This window comes from Ursus americanus, chromosome 4 (assembly GCF_024610735.1).
Source record: "Ursus americanus isolate L20-20 chromosome 4, mUrsAme1.1.p, whole genome shotgun sequence".
NCBI lineage: Eukaryota > Metazoa > Chordata > Mammalia > Carnivora > Ursidae > Ursus > Ursus americanus.
This window is the reverse complement of record NC_142130.1, coordinates 74,401,992-74,421,598: the sequence shown is the minus strand read 5'-3', so window position 1 is coordinate 74,421,598 and position 19,607 is coordinate 74,401,992.

The window sequence follows — 19,607 nt, the reverse complement described above, 5'->3', positions numbered from 1 at the left end:
TAGAAAGTAAAGGTTGTCTGCAATGTTTCCTAGCATGTGTTTTCCAAACTTGTAAGCCCTTAGGATAATTAAGAGGAACACTAAGGAGGTAAAAGAGAGATTGGGTTTCAAGACAGAGCAATGGCAGTATCTGGCATAAACTTTTAAAATAATTTTAAAATTTCAGAAGAATCCTAAGAACAGTGCAGAGAACTTTGGTACAACCTTGTGAAGGTCAACTTTACGTGTCAAATTGACTGGGTTAAGGAATGCCCAGATAGCTGATAAACCATATTTCTGGGTATGTCTGTGAGGTTATTTCTGGAAGAGATTAGCATTTGAATCAATGGACTGAGTATAGAGATCTGCCTTCACTAACATGGTATCTATCATCCAAGCTGGTGAGTGCCTGAAAAGAACAAAAAAGTGGAAGAAGGGTAAACTTCACTCTCTCTCTTGTGGAGCTGGTACATCCGTTTACTCCCACTTTGGACATCAGAATTTCTAGTTCTTGGGACTTTGAACCAGGACCGAGAGCTATATTATCAGTTCCTCTGGTTCTTGGACCTTCTTTTTTTTTTTTTCTTCAAGACTTTATTTAAATTCCAGTTAGTTAACATACAGTATAATATTAGTTTCAAGTATAGAATTTAGTCTTGGGCCTTCAGACTTGGACTGAATTATTCCACTGGTTTTCTTGGTGCTCCAGTTTCCAGATGGCATATCTCTGCCTCCATAATCATGTGAGCCAATTTCCATAATAAATCTCCTCTTATGTATCTACTTATATCTTATTGGTTCTTTTTCTCCAAAGAATCCTAACATAAACCTTCACCTGTATTCTGCAATTTTTAGCGCTTTCCATTTCCTTCTCTGTCTCTTTCTGTCTTGAGCCATTTGTGAATAAGTTGCAGATACAGTGACCTGGATTCCCAAAATTTTCAGTGTTTCCTAAGAACAAGGGCACTGTCCTTCATAATTCTGGTGTGCCCAATAAAATAGGAAATTAACATGAATAAAATACTATCATCTAATCCCACACGTACAGATTTTACCAGTTTTTCTGATAATGCCCTTAATAGAGTAAAATAATTTCTTTTCTTTTTTCATTTCTTTTCTGGTCCATAAACCCATCAAGATTACACATTGCATTTAGAGGTCATGTGTCTTTAGACTTTCAATCTTTCTTTATCTTTCATGGCCCCGCCTTTTTTTTTTTTTTTTAAGATGTATGCATTCTATGTTGCTTTCTTAAAATTTGTTTCTAACTGTGGATTTTGGGAATACCACAAAAGTAATATAGTGTTCTTCCTAGTCTGTCTTATTGGAGGGCATACAGTTTGTCCTAAAGTTGGTAAGGTTAATTTTTACTACTTGTTTAAAATTGTGTCTGCCAGATTTCCTAAGGTTAATAAATGTCTTGTACTTATAAATAAATAAAAAAATATTTTCTGGGAAGATACTTTGAGACTATGTAAATATCCTGTTTTGCATCAAACATCGATTGACTAATTTTAGTATCCATTGATCATTCTTTCCTGAATCGCTTATTGTGATGATGATCGTGGAATGGTGATTTTCTAATTTCACTATGCCTTCTGTATTTGTTAGTTGGGATTCTTCTATAAGGTAGAGATTTCTCTTCCATTTTTAATTTTCAGTGGGCTACAATAAATTATTATCATTATTTATTTTGATATTAATTTTTTCCCAGGGTTAGTCAGTGGGGCAACCTTAAGGTCAACTCTTCTATTCTTTTGAAATGTTCCTGTCAATCTTTGGGAAAGCTCCCTTTTTTTCTGTCATACCAGAATGTTTTAGGTTAATCTTATATTTTCCTAGCTGAAGCCCTGGAAACTTTTTTTCATAGTTTTTTAATTAGAGAATGGATTTAGAAACCCCAGTCTGGGAACAAAGCGTGTGTTCATTACATACAGGGTGACACACAAATGCACATATATACGTATCTGTATCTATTTCTATGTAAAAACCATATGTTCACATGGGAACCTCAGATTTGTTCTAGGCTTTGTCCCCTTTATAATTTGTACCTTCTTTATCCAACAGTAGAACCCCAACACCTGTTATTCTGAATAGATTTACTTATTTGTTCAGTTTTGGTTGTCTTTAACTAGTCCTGCAATGCTCTGGACTCTCCTTAGCGAACACGCCAATTATGCTAAGTAAATATTCCTCTCCAGCTCAAAAGCCAGTGACTCATGCCATAGCACAGCTGAGTTTCCACAGGAAAGGAGAAGGTAAGGAGCTAGCTAGAGCGTTTTGAAGAGGATTTTTCTCAGACTCATACTATTATGGCATTAATGAAGTGAGAAAAAGAAAACTGACTGTGTGGTGGTTAAAGTACCAAAGACAGCCTTTCAAAGTGACTGGGTCCCAATCAAGGCATGGGAGTTAAAGAGAACTGATGGTCCTGAAGCAGCCATGTAGTCAGGAATAAGAGCTTGTCTATGAAGGGAAATGATTGGTTCACCTCCTGTAATGCCTTGGTGCTGAATCAAAGTATCAGAACTATAGAATGAGCTTAAGGATGGGAGAAACGCTGAGTATCTGAAGGGAAAGGGACTTGGATCAGAAATAACATTGAGTTGCAGAAAATAAAGTACTATTTTTTGAGCACTCACGTTGAGAATTGAGACTTATAGCTGCTGCATATGGAAAGGATATAAGATAACCATGCAAATATAAAAGAAGGGAATTAAATATTAATATGTAACTTGCAATGCTCTTAAAAATCATATGACTAGATTTTCTATGACAAACTACAGAGTTAATGAAATTATTACATACTTGTCATTGCTTGGTGAAACTGGAAGATTTTTTTTTTTAAGATTTATTTATTTATTTATTAGAGAAAGCCAGCAAGAGAGGGAACACAAGCAGGGGGAGTGGGAGAGGAAGAAGCAGGCTCCTAGTGGAGGAGCCTGATGTGGGGCTCGATCCTGGAACGCCAGGATCACGCCCTGAGCCGAAGGCAGATGCTTAACGACTGTGCCACCCAGGCGCCCCTGGAAGATTATTTTTTAACTCAACTTCCTTCAGAAATTTTTATATATAATTTCAAAGCATCCACTTTTTAGGATACTTTTCAAATTTTGTGAAAAATTTAAGAAATTCCATTATGATAAATTTAAATAGTTTTTTTTTTTTTTTTTTGCAGTGACCTACACGTTCAGAAGTCTTTCTTTGCCCTTTGTAAATCATAATCCTAGACCAAGTTCCCAGGTGGAAACCACCATCCTTTGACATCACCTTGATAAATGCTCTATATTATGCACATCTCCTCTGCCTCTGTCAACATCAGGAACAGGCACTGGACTGTAGAATCTATTTTTGTCAAACAAGCTTCTCATTTGCTTTGCTTGTCACAGCAGGCTATCTTGGACTTCTTTTTGCTGACTCTGCCTTTTCCTTCTTGTTCTGCATAATGTACACACAATATGTCCCAGACATTTTAGCAGTAACAGAATTTGAATCACAAAACAATATGAAAAAGTATGTTCATATCCTATTGCTTTGACCTAACCTTGCAGATTTGTTCCCTGCTGTTCTAAGTATCCACCTTGCTTCCTACAACCTGCTTTCTTTGCTCATGTACTTCTCTCCCTAGTGCTGAAATTTTGATTGTCAGAGCCTCCACTGTTCTTTTTTAGGCCCTCTTTAAACCTGATTTTCTGAGAAGATATTCCAGATCCTTTCCATGTAAATTATTACTATTTTTTCCTTTTGTGGTTCTTTCATCACAATTTGTACCACTCGTGTAGCACTTACCTCATTCTTTGGATTATAATTACTTGGGTAAATACAGCTACGGGGAGGCAAATTCTAAAGCTTCAGAGGAAAATCAGGTATGATTTCATGACATAAGACTTTGAAAAGGAGGACTGATTTTTGTGTACTTTCACAAATGGCTTTGATGAAGAGGAATTGTCCAGAAAGGACCTAAAGAAACAAACATGATAGCATGAATTCAAGAGTGCAGAACAAGAGTCAGAAAACTTTTCTACTAATTCTTGTTGGGAGAGAATTCTCCATGGGTGTCTCATTTATGCACGTCTTGTAAGCAGAGGCATTTAGTTTTTTGAGACTGTCTTTTTCAGGAGGTATGGATAGTGAAACAGCCTTGCAAGATAGAGAAAGCATTGTTTCTGTTGAGCAGAGGACAGTTTTCTTTGTTGTCGAGTATAATAAAGATAATGCATCTCTCCAAAGGGCAAAGGTGGAGCAGGCTATCTTGTAGCCCATTATAAAGAATTGGAAATTCCTAAAATCAATTTCTCAGCTGTGACTGAATCAAGTATGGGTGATTCATCCTGAAGTAAAATTCATCTCTAGCTGTGAACCTGTAACCAGTGAAACCATATTATATTCTTACAAAACACAAACATGTGACAGGCATAGGATAGACATTCCCATTCCAAAACGGGGAAATTAGAAAGAAGAATCCAGTCACAGGTCTCAAGCAAGCCCAAAACCTAGCAGGGGAAATTCCTTTACTTTTTAAGCCTTGAGACAATCCTCTTTTGTTCAGTGCTCTGTCCTCCAGGCCCACAGGGGTGGTGGTCTCATCTTCTGGGTCCACTGGCATGGCGGTATTGCCCCCTCAGCTCTGGGCAACAGTCCTGCCCTCCTGAAACCAAGGGAGAGACCACTTTGTCCTGTGGGCCTATATCTTCTGCATCCATGGTGGTAGTGGCACCTTACTGATCTCTGCATCACCTTCTGGGTCATTCTTCCCTTTTCTTTAAGGATAATGTATGTTCACAGCCAGATAGCTCCGTTGTCCTATCCTTTCTGTTCTGACAGTTTTCCTTCATTTCATTCCCTCTCTATTCTTTAGTTCAAGCTGGTGGTATTTCTACTGGTATAACCCCATGTCTATTCTTTTCTTCTGCTGAGATAGCCTATTGAATACAGCCATATATGAGTCATATATGATTCACAAACATGACTCACACATGTAAGTCACACCCATTATCTCTTTACCAAATGACTGTTCAGTCACACCTTTGGTGTTCTCTTCAGAATACAGTTTTTCATTTTTTTCAGTATGGATAGGTTGAGAATTTTTCAAAGCTTTAAGTTATGGTCCTTTTTGTTTAATAATTCCTTTAGTTCATCTCTCTCTTGTATTTTACTACAAACCATGAGGTGAAATCAGCCCATACCTTCAACATTTTGCTTAGAAATCACCTCAGCTAAACATTGGATTTCATTGCTCACAAATTCTATCTTCCACCAAAACTAGAACACAATTCAGACAAGTTCTTTCTAATAAGAATTGCCCTTCCATCAGTCCAATAACATGTTCCTCATTTCCATTTGAGTGACTTGACCAGAAGCATCTTTTTTATTTTTACCAACAATCTCTTTTTAAAGTAATTGTGGCTTTTTCTAACGTGCACCTCAAAATTCTTCCAACCTTGACCAATTACTCTGTTTTAAAACCACTTATGCATTTTTAAATATTTTTTACAGTAGCACCCCACTTCTCAGTACCAAAATCTGTATTAATTGCTTGGGCTGCAGGAACCAAAAGCCACTAACTAGGTGGCTTAAACAACAAAAATTTATTTTCTTCCTATTATGTATAGAAGTCCAAAATCAGGGTGTCAGCAGGTTTGGTTTCTCCTGAGGCCTGTCTTCTCAGGTTGCAAATGGCCCCCTTTTTGCTGTGTCCTCATGTGGTTTTTCTTCTGTGTGCATCATCACTGGTATCTCTTTGTGTGCCCAGATTTTCTGTCTAATAGGGACACTGGTCAGACTGGATTAAGGCCCACCCTATTGCCCTCATTTTAATGTAATCACCTCTTTCCAGGCCCTATCTCCACATACAATCATATTCTGAAATACTAGACATTGGAGCTTCACAATATGATTTTTTTAAAAGATTTTATTTATTTATTTGACAGAGAGACAGCCAGCGAGAGAGGGAACACAAGCAGGGGGAGTGGGAAAGGAAGAAGCAGGCTCCCAGTGGAGGAGCCTGATGTGGGGCTCGATCCCAGGGATCCGGGATCACGCCCTGAGCCAAAGGCAGACGCTTAACGACTGAGCCACCCAGGCGCTCCACACAATATGATTTTTATGAAGATACGATTCAGCTCATAACATGGAAATATTGATATTCAGTGAAGACACTCATTTCAAAGAACATAGTTATTTAAATAATCTGGTATTATTCTGTAAAATCATTGACCCTCACAGTATATCACTTTTTTTTTTTTTTAAGATTTTATTTATTTATTCGACAAGATAGAGACAGCCAGCGAGAGAGGGAACACAAGCAGGGGGAGTGGGAGAGGAAGAAGCAGGCTCATAGCGGAGGAGCCTGATGTGGGGCTCGATCCCATAACACCGGGATCACGCCCTGAGCCGGAGGCAGACGCTTAACTGCTGTGCCACCCAGGCGCCCCACACAGTATATCACTTTTGTTATTGAAAAGGGAGAAAAAGCCTGTGGCCCCGTAATTTGGAGCTTTCATTTTTACCACTCATTTTGGATAACAACTATATTAATAACTATCTTTGAACATAAAAGTCAGTGTTGTAGATAGTACTTCATTCCTTAACTGAATTTTTTCCTATATTATCCTATAAATTATGAATTTTATTTCCCCAATATAAGGCCTCAGACTGAAAGCTAGGTCGCTTGTTGCTATTGTTTTATAATTAACAGAGAATAAAATTTTTTTTAAAATGTCTTTAAAATTTTCTTTTCTAGCCTTACACAGTAGGCTAATTTATTTATCGCCTTTTTTCTAGTTAGCTTCTTGCTATTACAGCTTACTAGAGAAAATTAGAAGTGATCTATATCTTCATTTGCTACTTCTGTTTTTTTATTTCTTAGAGAAAGATATATGGAGGTTTTTTTTCCTTGTTCTGTTCTTTTTCTCATTTATATACAAAATTAATTTTTTATCTTGGGAACCTGTTTCTTCATATATTCATTTTCTTACTTATAGAGGCCAGTCTCAGCCTTCTACAAGTTCCTTCCCATTTGGAAGCAGTCAGACTCAATCTCTATATCCTTTTATCTATCCATCCATCTAATAATGTCTATCTATAATGTATATATTCATGATTCTGCTATTTCTTATGGTATGATCTAATAAGAATATAAAAATACTTTCTTCCATTCAGAGATAAGCTTCCTAATGAATTGATCTAATGTTCTGAATTCTTCATTTAATTTTAACTAATACCCGAGAATAAGAGCAATTAAATCCTAAACCTGAAAGATATTACGTAAGAATGAAATCTGTGAAATATGTTCTTGGAGGTGACTGACAGAGGTATACTATCCTGGAAGTAACTGACTCCATGGAAAAAAATACATAAATACATGACTGAGGAGATCCTGGTTATCCATTTTCAAAGTTACTTCAGAAAATTTGGAAATTGATTGTAACAAAATTAAATTTAACAAGTTAGTTAACCACTGTCAGAAAGGAGAACATATAAACAGAAGGGCAATCATTAGCTTTAATTCTAAAAAAGTAGAGCCTGAAGCAACACAAAGATTTGCCAGAAAGTCTTTAACACTATCTAGGAGAAAGAGTAGCTCATTAGTGGGTGGATTTCTTTCAGGATTCAGGCTATTCTCAAGCTTTACATTTTTTCTATAGCTCCCCAGCTAACTCTAGGGTAAAGTATAAATTTCTTAGCATGCAAAAGCCTTGGCTTGATTTTGTTCCTGGGTACATGAACATCCCTTGTCACACTGATTACACATACATTCCAGACATAATAGATTGCAATTTGAAACTTTCTGTGTAGTCCATACTACTTTTGCACACAATGTTGTTTCTTTCCATATACTTCTCATTCTTCTTTCCTAGTTAACACTTACTAATCCTTAACACTCTGCACAGATAATCCTTACCAAGAAACTCTCTTGATCCATTAGTCTATGTAAGTGCCTTTACTTGAGGTCTCATTCACTTTGTGTTTACCTCTTACATAGCACTTATTATGGTGAATTATATCATCTGGGACTATTTTTTCACTTCACTATGAGCTCCTTGAAGACATGTGCAGAATTCAAAACCTTTGTAATTGACCGTGTGCTTTTTTCTGTGTAAGTGAAGTTTCGTATTCTAATTGAAAACTAAAGTGATTCCAGTAACAACTTCAACCAAAATGAATCTCAGAAATTGCTTGCAAAACATGTTAACAACAATCTGAAATAGAACATTCAACTTCTGCATTTCCTTTCTTCATTTGAAATAGTTTTGGTGTCTAATAAAATATTAAAATTTCTACTTTGTTCATCAAAAAATCTGTTCATCGGATTTTGAGTCAGATCATATTTAACTAGAATTATTCTCATACTATGAGAGTGATGAGATAGGTGTTTTCCAGAATCATAATCTAATAAGCATAATAACTAGAGGTTTTATTTTTCTTTTCTCAATTTCTTGTTTTTATGAATTTAATTTCTGTCATCTTCTAAATAGCAGGCCGGAGTTGCATTTGTTGCACAGCTGATATGAAAATTCTCTTCTCAATCTTGTTGTTTTGATCAGTAATGAAATCTTGATTAAATAGTTAGAAGTTGCAGCAGTTTTGCTTAACTTGTCCCAGTGAATTTGATTAAGAATAATGATATTGCCCATTCCCATTGTTTGGATCAATAATGATAACTTTTTAAAATAACAATTTTATAATGTTCTGTTTATAAACTTTATGTAAGTCATGTTCTGTAGGAGTCAGCTCCTTTTTGTTATTTCTTGTTTTTAAAAATTTGAGCAATCCTCCTCTGAAGATTTTCTATTTCTTTTATCTTTTAGTATTTTTATCCTCTATAAGCTCTGCTTTTCTGTTTTATATTTCTATCGAGATATCAACTTGTACTCATTCGCAGTATCAGAGATAAAAAATGAAATGAAATTGTGTATAAAATCTATAAAATTTGAATATATCTTAATAAAAGTATCAAACATGAATAAAAGAATAATGAGATTAAAATTCTTTTTCATATATGTAAATATATTTTTGTTCTAGAATAAAAAATCTATTGAGTGTGAAGAGAAAGTTATAAGTTAATAAGTATGAACATTTTAAGGAAAAAATATTTAAATCTAATAATTTTGTTTTCATATTTTGGAAAATTTAATTAAATTATAAATTTTTTATAAAAATGCAACTATTAATCATTCTAGAATATGATGTCTATCTAGCTGTAAATGTGAAAATCAATATTACTGTTCAAGCATATTAGTTGTTTTTTTTATTTTAAAGATTTTATGTATTTATTTGACAGAGAGAGAGATGATGAGAGAGGGAACACAAGCAGGGGGAGTGGGAGAGGGAGAAGCAGACTTCCCGCTGAGCAGGGAGCCCAATGTGGGGCTTGATCCCAGAACGTTGAGATCATGACCTGAGCCGAAGGCAGATGCTTAACAACTGAGCCACCCAGGCGCCCCCAAGCATATGAGTTTTATACCTACTTACATGTAAGTTTAAGAGAATATAAATTGTGAAATATTATCAAATGTTGCTTAATCACTATTAGAATTGCTACAAATACAGCACTAATTTATAAGTACCTCATACAAAGTGTAATAAAGAAGAAAATGGGTATTTGGCATCACTGGGAAACCACATTTTATAATGTAAGAATTTATTGTGTTCATGAGATCTGAGAGGAAAGGTTTGAAATATTAATTGATTTGTCTGATTTTTCCTTTCCTAAGGTCTTCTGTTACTCAAATCCTCTCAACATCCCATCCCATCATTGGTGGTAGCACAACTCATAGACTTTGACAACACTGGGTTTCAATTGCCCTTGTTTAGAGTACATAGAGCCGTAATCAGAAATATTTTGGGGTTATTAAAGCCAATGTTTGGGGGTACTGACCTCATCTTTAGAGAATCCTAAGAGAAGGAGTTGCTGTGTCTTCTTTATCACAGTGCTGTGTGAATGTACTTGTGGTTCAAAGGGCTCTCAGTGGTGTGAGGGGCCCTGCCTGCCTGGATCTAAGGGTAGTACTCCAAATGGTATCTTCCTTCAACATTACAGCCTCACCTGTACCTTGATTGCCTCTGCATTTTTGAAAATCTCATTTCATCACACTCTTCTACTCCTTCTATTTGATTGTTTTTTTCCCTATCACCTCTTACTCTTAGGAGATATTATACGTGTTCTACCAAATTTCTCTCCTTGACTCTTTGTTTTCACACTCTTGTTGACTTCAACTATTATTTGTAAGGAGATGACATCCAAAGGTACATCCTGAGCTTGACAGTTGTTTGTCAAGTACCTCTTGCTGGATATCACAGGAATACCCCAAAATGGTACTTCTAAAATTGACTATATTATGCTCCCTAACATGCCTTTTACTTTTTGTGAACTTTGTATCTAGTCACTTTGTCAGTCTAGAAGGTTAGGAGCCAACATTGCCTCACTTTTCAACTCTAGGTACCTGGGAGGCTATCTGTTGGCTCCTAACCTTCTGATTGTTCTTATCCAGTCAGTTTCCATTGTAGGTAGGGACAGGGCTGGTGTCAGAAAGGAAGCCATACCCTGGAGGCTGGGAATACCAGGTGGCCTTGGTTGAGAGCAAGGGTTAGTATTGGGCAGACACATTTGAAGTGATACAAGTTTGGAAATGTTGAGGTGAGGGCTTTAAAACTGAGATTGACAATTTAGATTTTATTCTTTCTGCAGCAGAATTCACTGAAGGATATTAAAAAGAGGAGGATATCAAAGATTCTGTTAAAGTGAGTTTCCTTTATGGTAGTGGTTAGGTCAGAAATCTAATCTTCTTTGGACAATACTAGAAATTCTAAAAATTAGGTTTAGATGTTATTGTAAAAATTTCTATTTTAAAATCCCTACAGAAACATTGTTTTTAAACAAAATGAAGATAGTAGACTTACAGTTTAAATTTCAATTCCTTTCTAATGGTTTTGAAGATTTGCTAGAAGACTAAAGATAACCTTTTTCTTGAATTTATTTCCCTAGCTATCAAACCTTATATAGCTGCAGTTAACATATGTGTGTCAACATTATACTTTCTGCTGAGCTGAACAACTATTTATCCTCTACCCTACTTACCATGTCTTCTACCTGTTCTGAGACAAATTCTTGGGTCAGATTTAGTTTCTAGTCTGTGGATCCTACTCTTTTCTGAAATTTAGTAAAAAAGTTATAATTCAAACAGTTTGTATATAAACTATGGGTACATGGGTAACTGTGTGTGAATAATTCTTTCCCACTTCCTTTATTGTACTGTGCATTTCTATCTTCTTTTTTTAATTTTTATTACATAAGAAAATTTGTCAATTTGCACATATATGAGTTAAGAAACTAAACCATGGGCACGGAAAAGGAAGTCATGACTGGAGGCAAAAACCAAATTGCATTGCAGGATTTGAATGTCTCTTACTAATCTATGGCTTTTCAGAATTACATGTTGTACTATTTTTAGAGTAGTTGCTTGACAAGGGCATTAGAAAGAAGTGACACTCCCTCCTGATATAATAACATTCTTGTTTCACATTTGAAAATTTAGATGTTTTAAAAATGGCAAACAACTGCTTTGCATTTAATGATTGCTTGTCCATTATATGCATTTTTGCAATAGTGTCCAGGTCCTGAGAATTAATGTAAACATCTTTCAAATAAATTTCTTTTAATTCATAAGGGTAGGAACAGAAAAAGCTAAGAAAAAACTTAATGTTTATATTTCCTCTAATATTAGCTATTATAGCAGCGCACGTTTCCTAATCCCACCAATATTATAAGATATAATAGTGATTCTTTGACAAATAGGTTGTTCTTCAAATTTTTCTATGAACTAACAAGAATCAATGCTTGTTTAAAAGAAGGGAAAGTTAAAGAGAATCCAACTTGTTGTATTTTATCAAAAGTTCTCTTATTTTATATTAAATTTTTCTTCCTGTCCATTTCATACCCAGAAGAAAAAGGTATTCCTTTAACATGTGTTTTGAAAATGGCTGCTCATAGAGGAGAAACTCAGTTGTTTATATGACCTCAATCCAGTTAAAAAAATAGATACAAAATGTATGTATATAAGTAGCTGCAGTACAAATTAGTTCTTGGAATGATCCATTTGGTTAATCTGATTATTTAATATTACCAAATAAAATCCTGTAGTTGAATTTTTGCCGCCTTTATTTATTTGCTTGTTAAAACCTGAGTGGATTATGTTGAATACCTTCCAACAAATAAACATAACATTTCATACTGCTGCCCTTGGCTCCAGATTTACATGATGAGTTGACAGTTTATAGCCAATAGTTTTATTAAAACCTTCATAGTTCTATTTCAACAAAGGGGAGCTTTGGTGATTTATTCATTCAATCACAATTCTCAAGTCACCTTTATATCATTTATTTTTATTTTCAAAGCTGAATTTACATTGTGCAGTAAGAAGTGTGGGGATAGGAGGTAGAAAATCACCTCCAGTGATATTTTTTGTTGTTGCTGAAGAAATGATCTATATCCATTATTAATGGATATAGTAAAGCACTTTGTTTGCTATAGTAAAGTTTATCTCCAAATGTTCTTCTGAAGTGTTAGAAGGTAAACTTTCTTTTTTTTTTTTTTTTTTTTTTTTAAATGATTTTTTATTATATTATGTTAGTCACCATACAGTACATCCCCGGTTTCCAATGTAAGGCTCGATGATTCATTAGTTGTGTATAACACCCAGTGCACCATGCAATACGTGCCCTCCTTACTACCCATCACCGGTCTATCCCATTCCCCCACCCCCCTCCCCTCTGAAGTCCTCAGTTTGTTTCTCATAGTCCATAGTCTCTCATGTTTCATTCCCCCTTCTGATTACCCCCCCTTTCTTTATCCCTTTCTTCCCCTACCGATCATCCTAGTTCTTATGTTCCATAGATGAGAGAAATCATATGATAGTTGTCTTTCTCTGCTTGACTTATTTCACTTAGCATTATCTCCTCCAGTGCTGTCCATGTTGTAGCAAATGTTGAGAACTCGTTCTTTCTGATAGCTGAGTAATATTCCATTGTATATATGGACCACAACTTCTTAATCCAGTCATCTGTTGAAGGGCATCTCGGCTCCTTCCACGATTTAGCTATTGTGGACATTGCTGCTATGAACATTGGGGTGCATATGGCCCTTCTCTTCACTACGTCTGTATCTTTGGGGTAAATACCCAGTAGTGCAATGGCTGGATCATAGGGTAGCTCAATTTTTAACTTTTTAAGGGACCTCCACACTGTTTTCCAGAGTGGCTGTACCAACTTGCATTCCCACCAACAATGTAGGAGGGATCCCCTTTCTCCACATCCTCTCCAACAATTGTTGTTTCTTGCCTTGTCAATTTTTGCCATTCTAACTGGCGTAAGGTGGTATCTCAGTGTGGTTTTGATTTGAATTTCCTTGATGGCTAATGATTTTGAACATTTTTTCATGTGTCTGTTAGCCATTTGTATGTCTTCATTGGAAAAGTGTCTGTTCATATCTTCTGCCCATTTTTTGATTTGTTTATTTGTTTCTCGTGTATTGAGTTTGAGAAGTTCTTTGTAGATCTTGGATACCAGTCCTTTATCTGTAGTGTCATTTGCAAATATATTCTCCCATTCCGTGGGCTGCCTCTTAGTTTTTCTGACTGTTTCCTTGGATGTGCAGAAACTTTTAATCTTGATGAAGTCCCATAAATTCATTTTATCTTTTGTTTCTCTTGCCTTTGGGGATGTGTCATGAAAAAGGTTGCTTTGGCCGATGTCGTAGAGGTTGTTGCCTATGATCTCCTCTAGAATTTTGATGGATTCCTGTCTCACATCGAGGTCTTTCATCCATTTGGAGTTTATTTTTGTGTATGGTGTGAGATAGTGGTCAAGTTTCATTCTCTTGCATGTAGCTGTCCAATTTTCCCAGCACCATTTATTGAAGAGACTGTCTTTTTCCCACCGGATGTTTTTTCCTGCTTTATCAAATATTAGTTGCCCAAAGAGCCGAGGGTCCATTTCTGGGCTCTCTATTCTGTTCCATTGGTCTATGTGTCTGTTTTTGTGCCAGTACCATGCTGTCTTTGTGATCACAGCTTTGTAGTACAGCTCGAAATCCGGCATTGTGATGCCCCCAGCTTTGTTTTTCCTTTTCAACAGTTCCTTGGAGATTCGGGGCCTTTTCTGTTTCCATACAAATTTAAGGACTGTTTGTTCCAGTTCTTTGAAAAATGTCCTTGGTATTTTGATCGGGATAGCATTGAAAGTGTAGATTGCTCTGGGTAGCATGGACATTTTAACTATGTTAATTCTTCCGATCCATGAGCATGGAATATCTTTCCATCTTTTTATGTCTTCCTCAATGTCTTTTAAGAGTAATTTATAGTTTCTAGAATATAGGTCCTTTACGTCTCTGGTTAAGTTAATTCCAAGGTAACGTATGGTTTTTGGTGCTATTGTAAATGGGATGGATTCCCTAATTTCTCTTTCTTCGGTCTCGTTATTCGTGTATAGAAATGCAACTGATTTCTGAGCATTTATTTTGTATCCTGCCACGTTACTGAATTGCTCTATAACTTCTAATAGTTTGGGAGTGGCTTCTTTTGGGTTTTCCATATAGAGTATCATGTCATCTGCAAAGAGAGACATTTTGACTTCTTCTTTGCCAATTTGAATACCTTTGATCCCTTTTTGTCGTCTGATTGCTGTTGCAAGGACTTCTAGTACTATGTTGAATAATAGTGGCGAGAGTGGGCATCCTTGTCGAGTTCCTGATCTTAAGGGAAAGGCTTCCAGCTTTTCCCCATTGAGAATAATATTTGCAGTAGGCTTTTCATAGATGGCTTTTATGATATTGAGAAATGTACCTTCTATTCCTACACTCTGCAGGGTTTTAATCAGGAAAGGATGCTGTATTTTGTCAAATGCTTTTTCGGCATCGATTGAGAGGATCATATGGTTCCTGAGTCTTTTCTTGTTGATATGATGTATCACGCTGATTGATTTGCGAATATTGAACCACGCTTGCATCCCAGGTATGAATCCCACTTGATCGTGATGGATAATCCTTTTAATGTACTGTTGGATTCTATTAGCAAGTATCTTGTTGAGGATTTTGGCGTCCATATTCATTAGGGAAATCGGTCTGTAATTCTCCTTTTTGATGGGGTCTTTGCCTGGTTTGGGGATCAAGATAATATTGGCCTCATAGAATGAGTTTGGTAGCTTTCCTTCTGTTTCTATTTTTTGAAATAGCTTTAGGAGAATAGGTATTATTTCTTCTTTGAATGTTTGGTAGAATTCCCCAGGAAAACCGTCCGGGCCTGGAGTTTTGTTTTTTGGAAGGTTGTTTATCACTGACTCAATCTCTTCATAATTAATTGGCCTGTTTAAGGAATCAATTTCTTCCGGTTTCAATCTTGGTAGTTTATAGGTTTCCAGGAAGGATTCCATCTCTTCCAGATTGCTTAGTTTATTGGCATATAGCTGTTGATAAAAATTTCTAATAATCCTTCCAATTTCAATGGTGCTCGTCGTGACCTCTCCTTTTTCATTCATAATTTTAATAATCTGGGTCCTTTCTCTTTTCTTTTGGATAAGTCTTGCCAGTGGTCTGTCAATTTTATTGATTCTCTCAAAGAACCAGCTTCTAGTCCTGTTGATCTGCTCTACTGTACTTCTGGTTTCTGCTTGATTGATTTCAGCTCTAATTTTGGTCAACTGCTTCCTCGTGCGTGGATTAGGCCTGTCCCTCTGTTGCTGTTCCAGCTTCTTGAGGTGAGAATATAAAAACTGCATTTTAGATTTTTCTATTCTTTTGAGTGAGGCTTGGATGGCTATGTATTTCCCCCTTAGGACTGCCTTTGCAGTATCCCATAGGTTTTGGACTGTTGTATTTTCATTCTCATTGGTCTCCATAAATTGTTTAATTTGATTTTTGATTTCCTGGTTTATCGAGTCATTCCTGAGCAGGATGGTTCTTAGTCTCCAAGTGTTTGAGTTTCTTCCAAATTTTTCCTTGTGGTTGAGTTCCAATTTCAGAGCGTTGTGGTCTGAGAATATGCAGGGGATAATTTCAATCTTTTGGTATCGGTTGAGACCTGTTTTGTGTCCCAGAACATGGTCTATTCTTGAGAATGTTCCATGGGCATTAGAATAGAATGAGTATTCTTTGGTTCTGGGGTGTAGTGTTCTATATATATCTATGAGGTCCAACTCGTCGAGTATGGCATTCAAAGCCTTTGATTCTTTGCTTAGTTTTTGCCAGGGTGTTCTGTCTATTTCTGATAGTGGAGTGTTGAGGTCCCCTACTATTAATGTATTTTTATTTATATGTCTCTTTATTCTGGTTAAGAGTTGGCTTGTGTATCTTGCTGCTCCCCTGTTGGGGGCATATATATTTATAATTGTCATATCCACTTGTTGAATACTTCCCTTAAGAATAATATAGTGCCCTTCTGCATCTCTAACTATAGTCTGTAGTTTAAAATCCAATTTATCTGATATGAGAATTGCTACCCCAGCTTTCTTTTGAGGTCCATTTGCGTGAAAGATGGTACTCCATCCCCTTACTCTCAGTCTGAATGCATCTTTGGGTTTGAAATGAGTCTCTTGTAGACAGCAAATGGATGGGTCATTTCTTTTTATCCAATCTGCAACCCTGTGGCATTTTACGCGATGGTTCAAACCATTTACATTAAGACTGATTACTGAGAGATATGATTTTAATGTTGCCATGTTGCCAGTAAAGTCTTTGTTTGTATTGGCTGTGACTTTCTGTTCTGTATCACTCTTGGGGCCTTTTTACTTTTATAGAACCCCCCGTAATATCTCCTGTAGGGCTGGTTTCGTGGTTACAAAATTGGTTAGTGACTGGCGATTCTGAAATGTCTTTATTTCTCCATCAATTCTGAATGAGAGCCTTGCTGGATAAAGGATCCTTGGCTGCATGTTTTTCTCTGAAAGAGCTTTAAATATACTCCCCCAACCCTTTCTCTCATTCCAGGTCTGTGTAGACAGGTCTGATGTAATTCTGATGCTTTTGCCTTGGTACGTGAGAAATTTCTTTGCCCTGGCCGCTTTCAATACTGTATCCTTGCATCTAATATTTGCGAATTGCACTATGACGTGACGTGGCGTAGGTTTGTCGTGGTTGAGCTTGGGAGGGGTCCTCTCTGCCTCTTGGACACGAATGTTTGTTTCCCTTGCTAGATTAGGGAAGTTTTCAGCTACAATTTGTTCAAATATCTCTTCTAGACCTCTGTTTTTCTCCACCCCCTCGGGGATGCCGATGATTCTAACATTGGATCGTTTCATTGAGTCAGTAATCTCCCGTAACCTACATTCGTGGGCGTGGATTTTTTTAAGACCATCTTCTATTTTCATTTTTTCCTCTATTAACCCATCCTCCAATTCACTAACCCGTTCCTCTGCTTCTGCGACCCTGGACGTCAGAGCCTCTAGTTTTGCCTGCATTTGGCTCATAGAATTTTTAATTTCTGTCAGATTCGCTCTCATTTCTGTCCTTAGGGATTCTATATTCTCAGTAACCTTTTCGTTAATAGTTTTTTCAATTCTACTCATCATTTTGACCATCGTTACTCTGAATTCCATTTCTGATAATTTGGTTACATCCATATCCATTATTTCTGTGGCAGAGGCCACAGAATCACTGTCTTTTCTTTGCTGGGGGGGGCTTCTCCTTCTTGTCATTCTGATGAAGAGAGGTTGCGGGATTTCCAGAGCCCAAATTATTGACTGGGTCCCAGGCCGTGCCCCTTGTTTTATAGGGATCTTAGGGATGTGGGCTTCTTCTTTAAAGATTTTATTTATTTATTTATGTGGCAGCCAACCAGCGAGAGAGGGAACAGAAGCAGGGGAGTGGGAGAGGAAGAAGCAGGCTCCCAGCGGAGGAGCCCGATGAGGCTCTCCTTTCCGGAACGCCGGGATCACGCCCTAAGCCGAAGGCAGGCGCTCAATGACTGCGCCACCCAGGCGCCCGGGTTGTGGGCTTCTTGATTTTTCAGCCTGCCTTCTGGGGGAGGGGCCTGCCGCGCCGATACTCAGGCAGCCATGTTTGGGTAGAGTCTCGGTGTCCCCTGTGAGGGGGAATGGGGATGGGCACTCCCTGAGCTGGTATTTCCAGGCTTTTGTTCTCTGGCGGCTTTCCCTGGCGGTTTGCTGTGCCTCTTCTGAGAGTCAGAGCAGCAGCGGCCGAATTTCAGCCTCTGTCACAGAACAGAGGGATTGCGGCCCGTTCTCTACTAATGTTCCGGCCACTTTAACTCTGTTTCTGTTGGTGCTGCTCAACCCTGCAGCGTCCCGGGATGTGCGCCCCACACCCGGCGTCCCAGCCCTCACTTCCAGGGTCGGCACATCTCTGTCCTTTGTGTTTCTAATGCCGCCAGCCGCCAGCCGCCCCGCGCGCGCTCCCGGATCTCCCGGTCTCAGTCTGGATCCAGTGAGCACACCGGGATTCCGGTGTTCCGCGAGATGCCTGGTGGCGCACGCACCCGGCTCACGGTCTCAGTCTGCTGTTTTGCGGGTGCCGACCGTGAGCCCCGCCCGCTCTCCCGTGCAAGTGGCTACCGCTTCCCGGCGCCCGAACACGGCGGCTCCCTCCCCCTTCCGTTTATCTTCCGATATCTGTGCACAGTTTCATGGCTCCCCGCTTCGTACCTCAATACTCAGCGCTGGAGATGTTCATTTGTAGAGATCCAGATGCGTCTTCCTGCGTCTCAGGCTAAGCGTCCAACTCTTGATTTCAGCCCAGGCCTTGATCTCAGGGTCGTGAGTTTAAGCCCCTGGGCTTAAACACTGGGCTCTGTGCTAGGCATGGAGCCTTTCATTTTGTGAACTTGAAACCAGCAGGTCAAAATTTTCAGATAAGAGTGGAAGTTTGCCACCTCGCTCTCTTCTCCATCTTCACGCGAGGGTTCAGATCCCAGCTTCCCACCTCAGACGACGTTCTGCCTGGCACTGGGACAACGAAGCACCGGGACGAAGACGCCCCCTTCTCCCAAAAGGTAAACTTTCTGATAATTCATTACCTTATTATTTATCATTGCTATATTCATTTTATATGGTCAAATTTATTAGTGTTATGATTTATACTTTCCATATGTTCATAGCACTTAGGAGATTTTTCTGTAATCAATATGGCTAGTACATTTTTATGTGGCTTCAAGTATAATTTTAAGTTATAAATGTTTTAAAGTCTTCAGAGATTTATGTAATATATCCTTGTTTTATGAAATAACATTCAATATGCATCAATAATGCAATCTGTTTCTAACTGCCTTCATTATTTAAAACTAAAAGAAGGAAAATAAGCATTCAACTCATGAATTTGGAAAATTAATACTTAGGAGAAAGTGAATAATAAAGATAACAGAATCAGAAAACATCAAAGAGTAGAATTCTAAGTCTAAGTAAATTGTTAATTGTAAATAAGCAACTTCAAGAGTTGATTCTAAAAAAAAGTCAGTTAAATATACAGTTGCAGTCAGGTTAAAAAATAGTGAAAGCAATTCATCACCACCCCCCACAAATTTTGAAAATCAGCATGTATGAAAACTTATTATTTTATTAAGTTTCTACACAGAAGAGGAGATTAAAAGTACACATTTGACAATTTCCTTGAATTGGATCGTTTA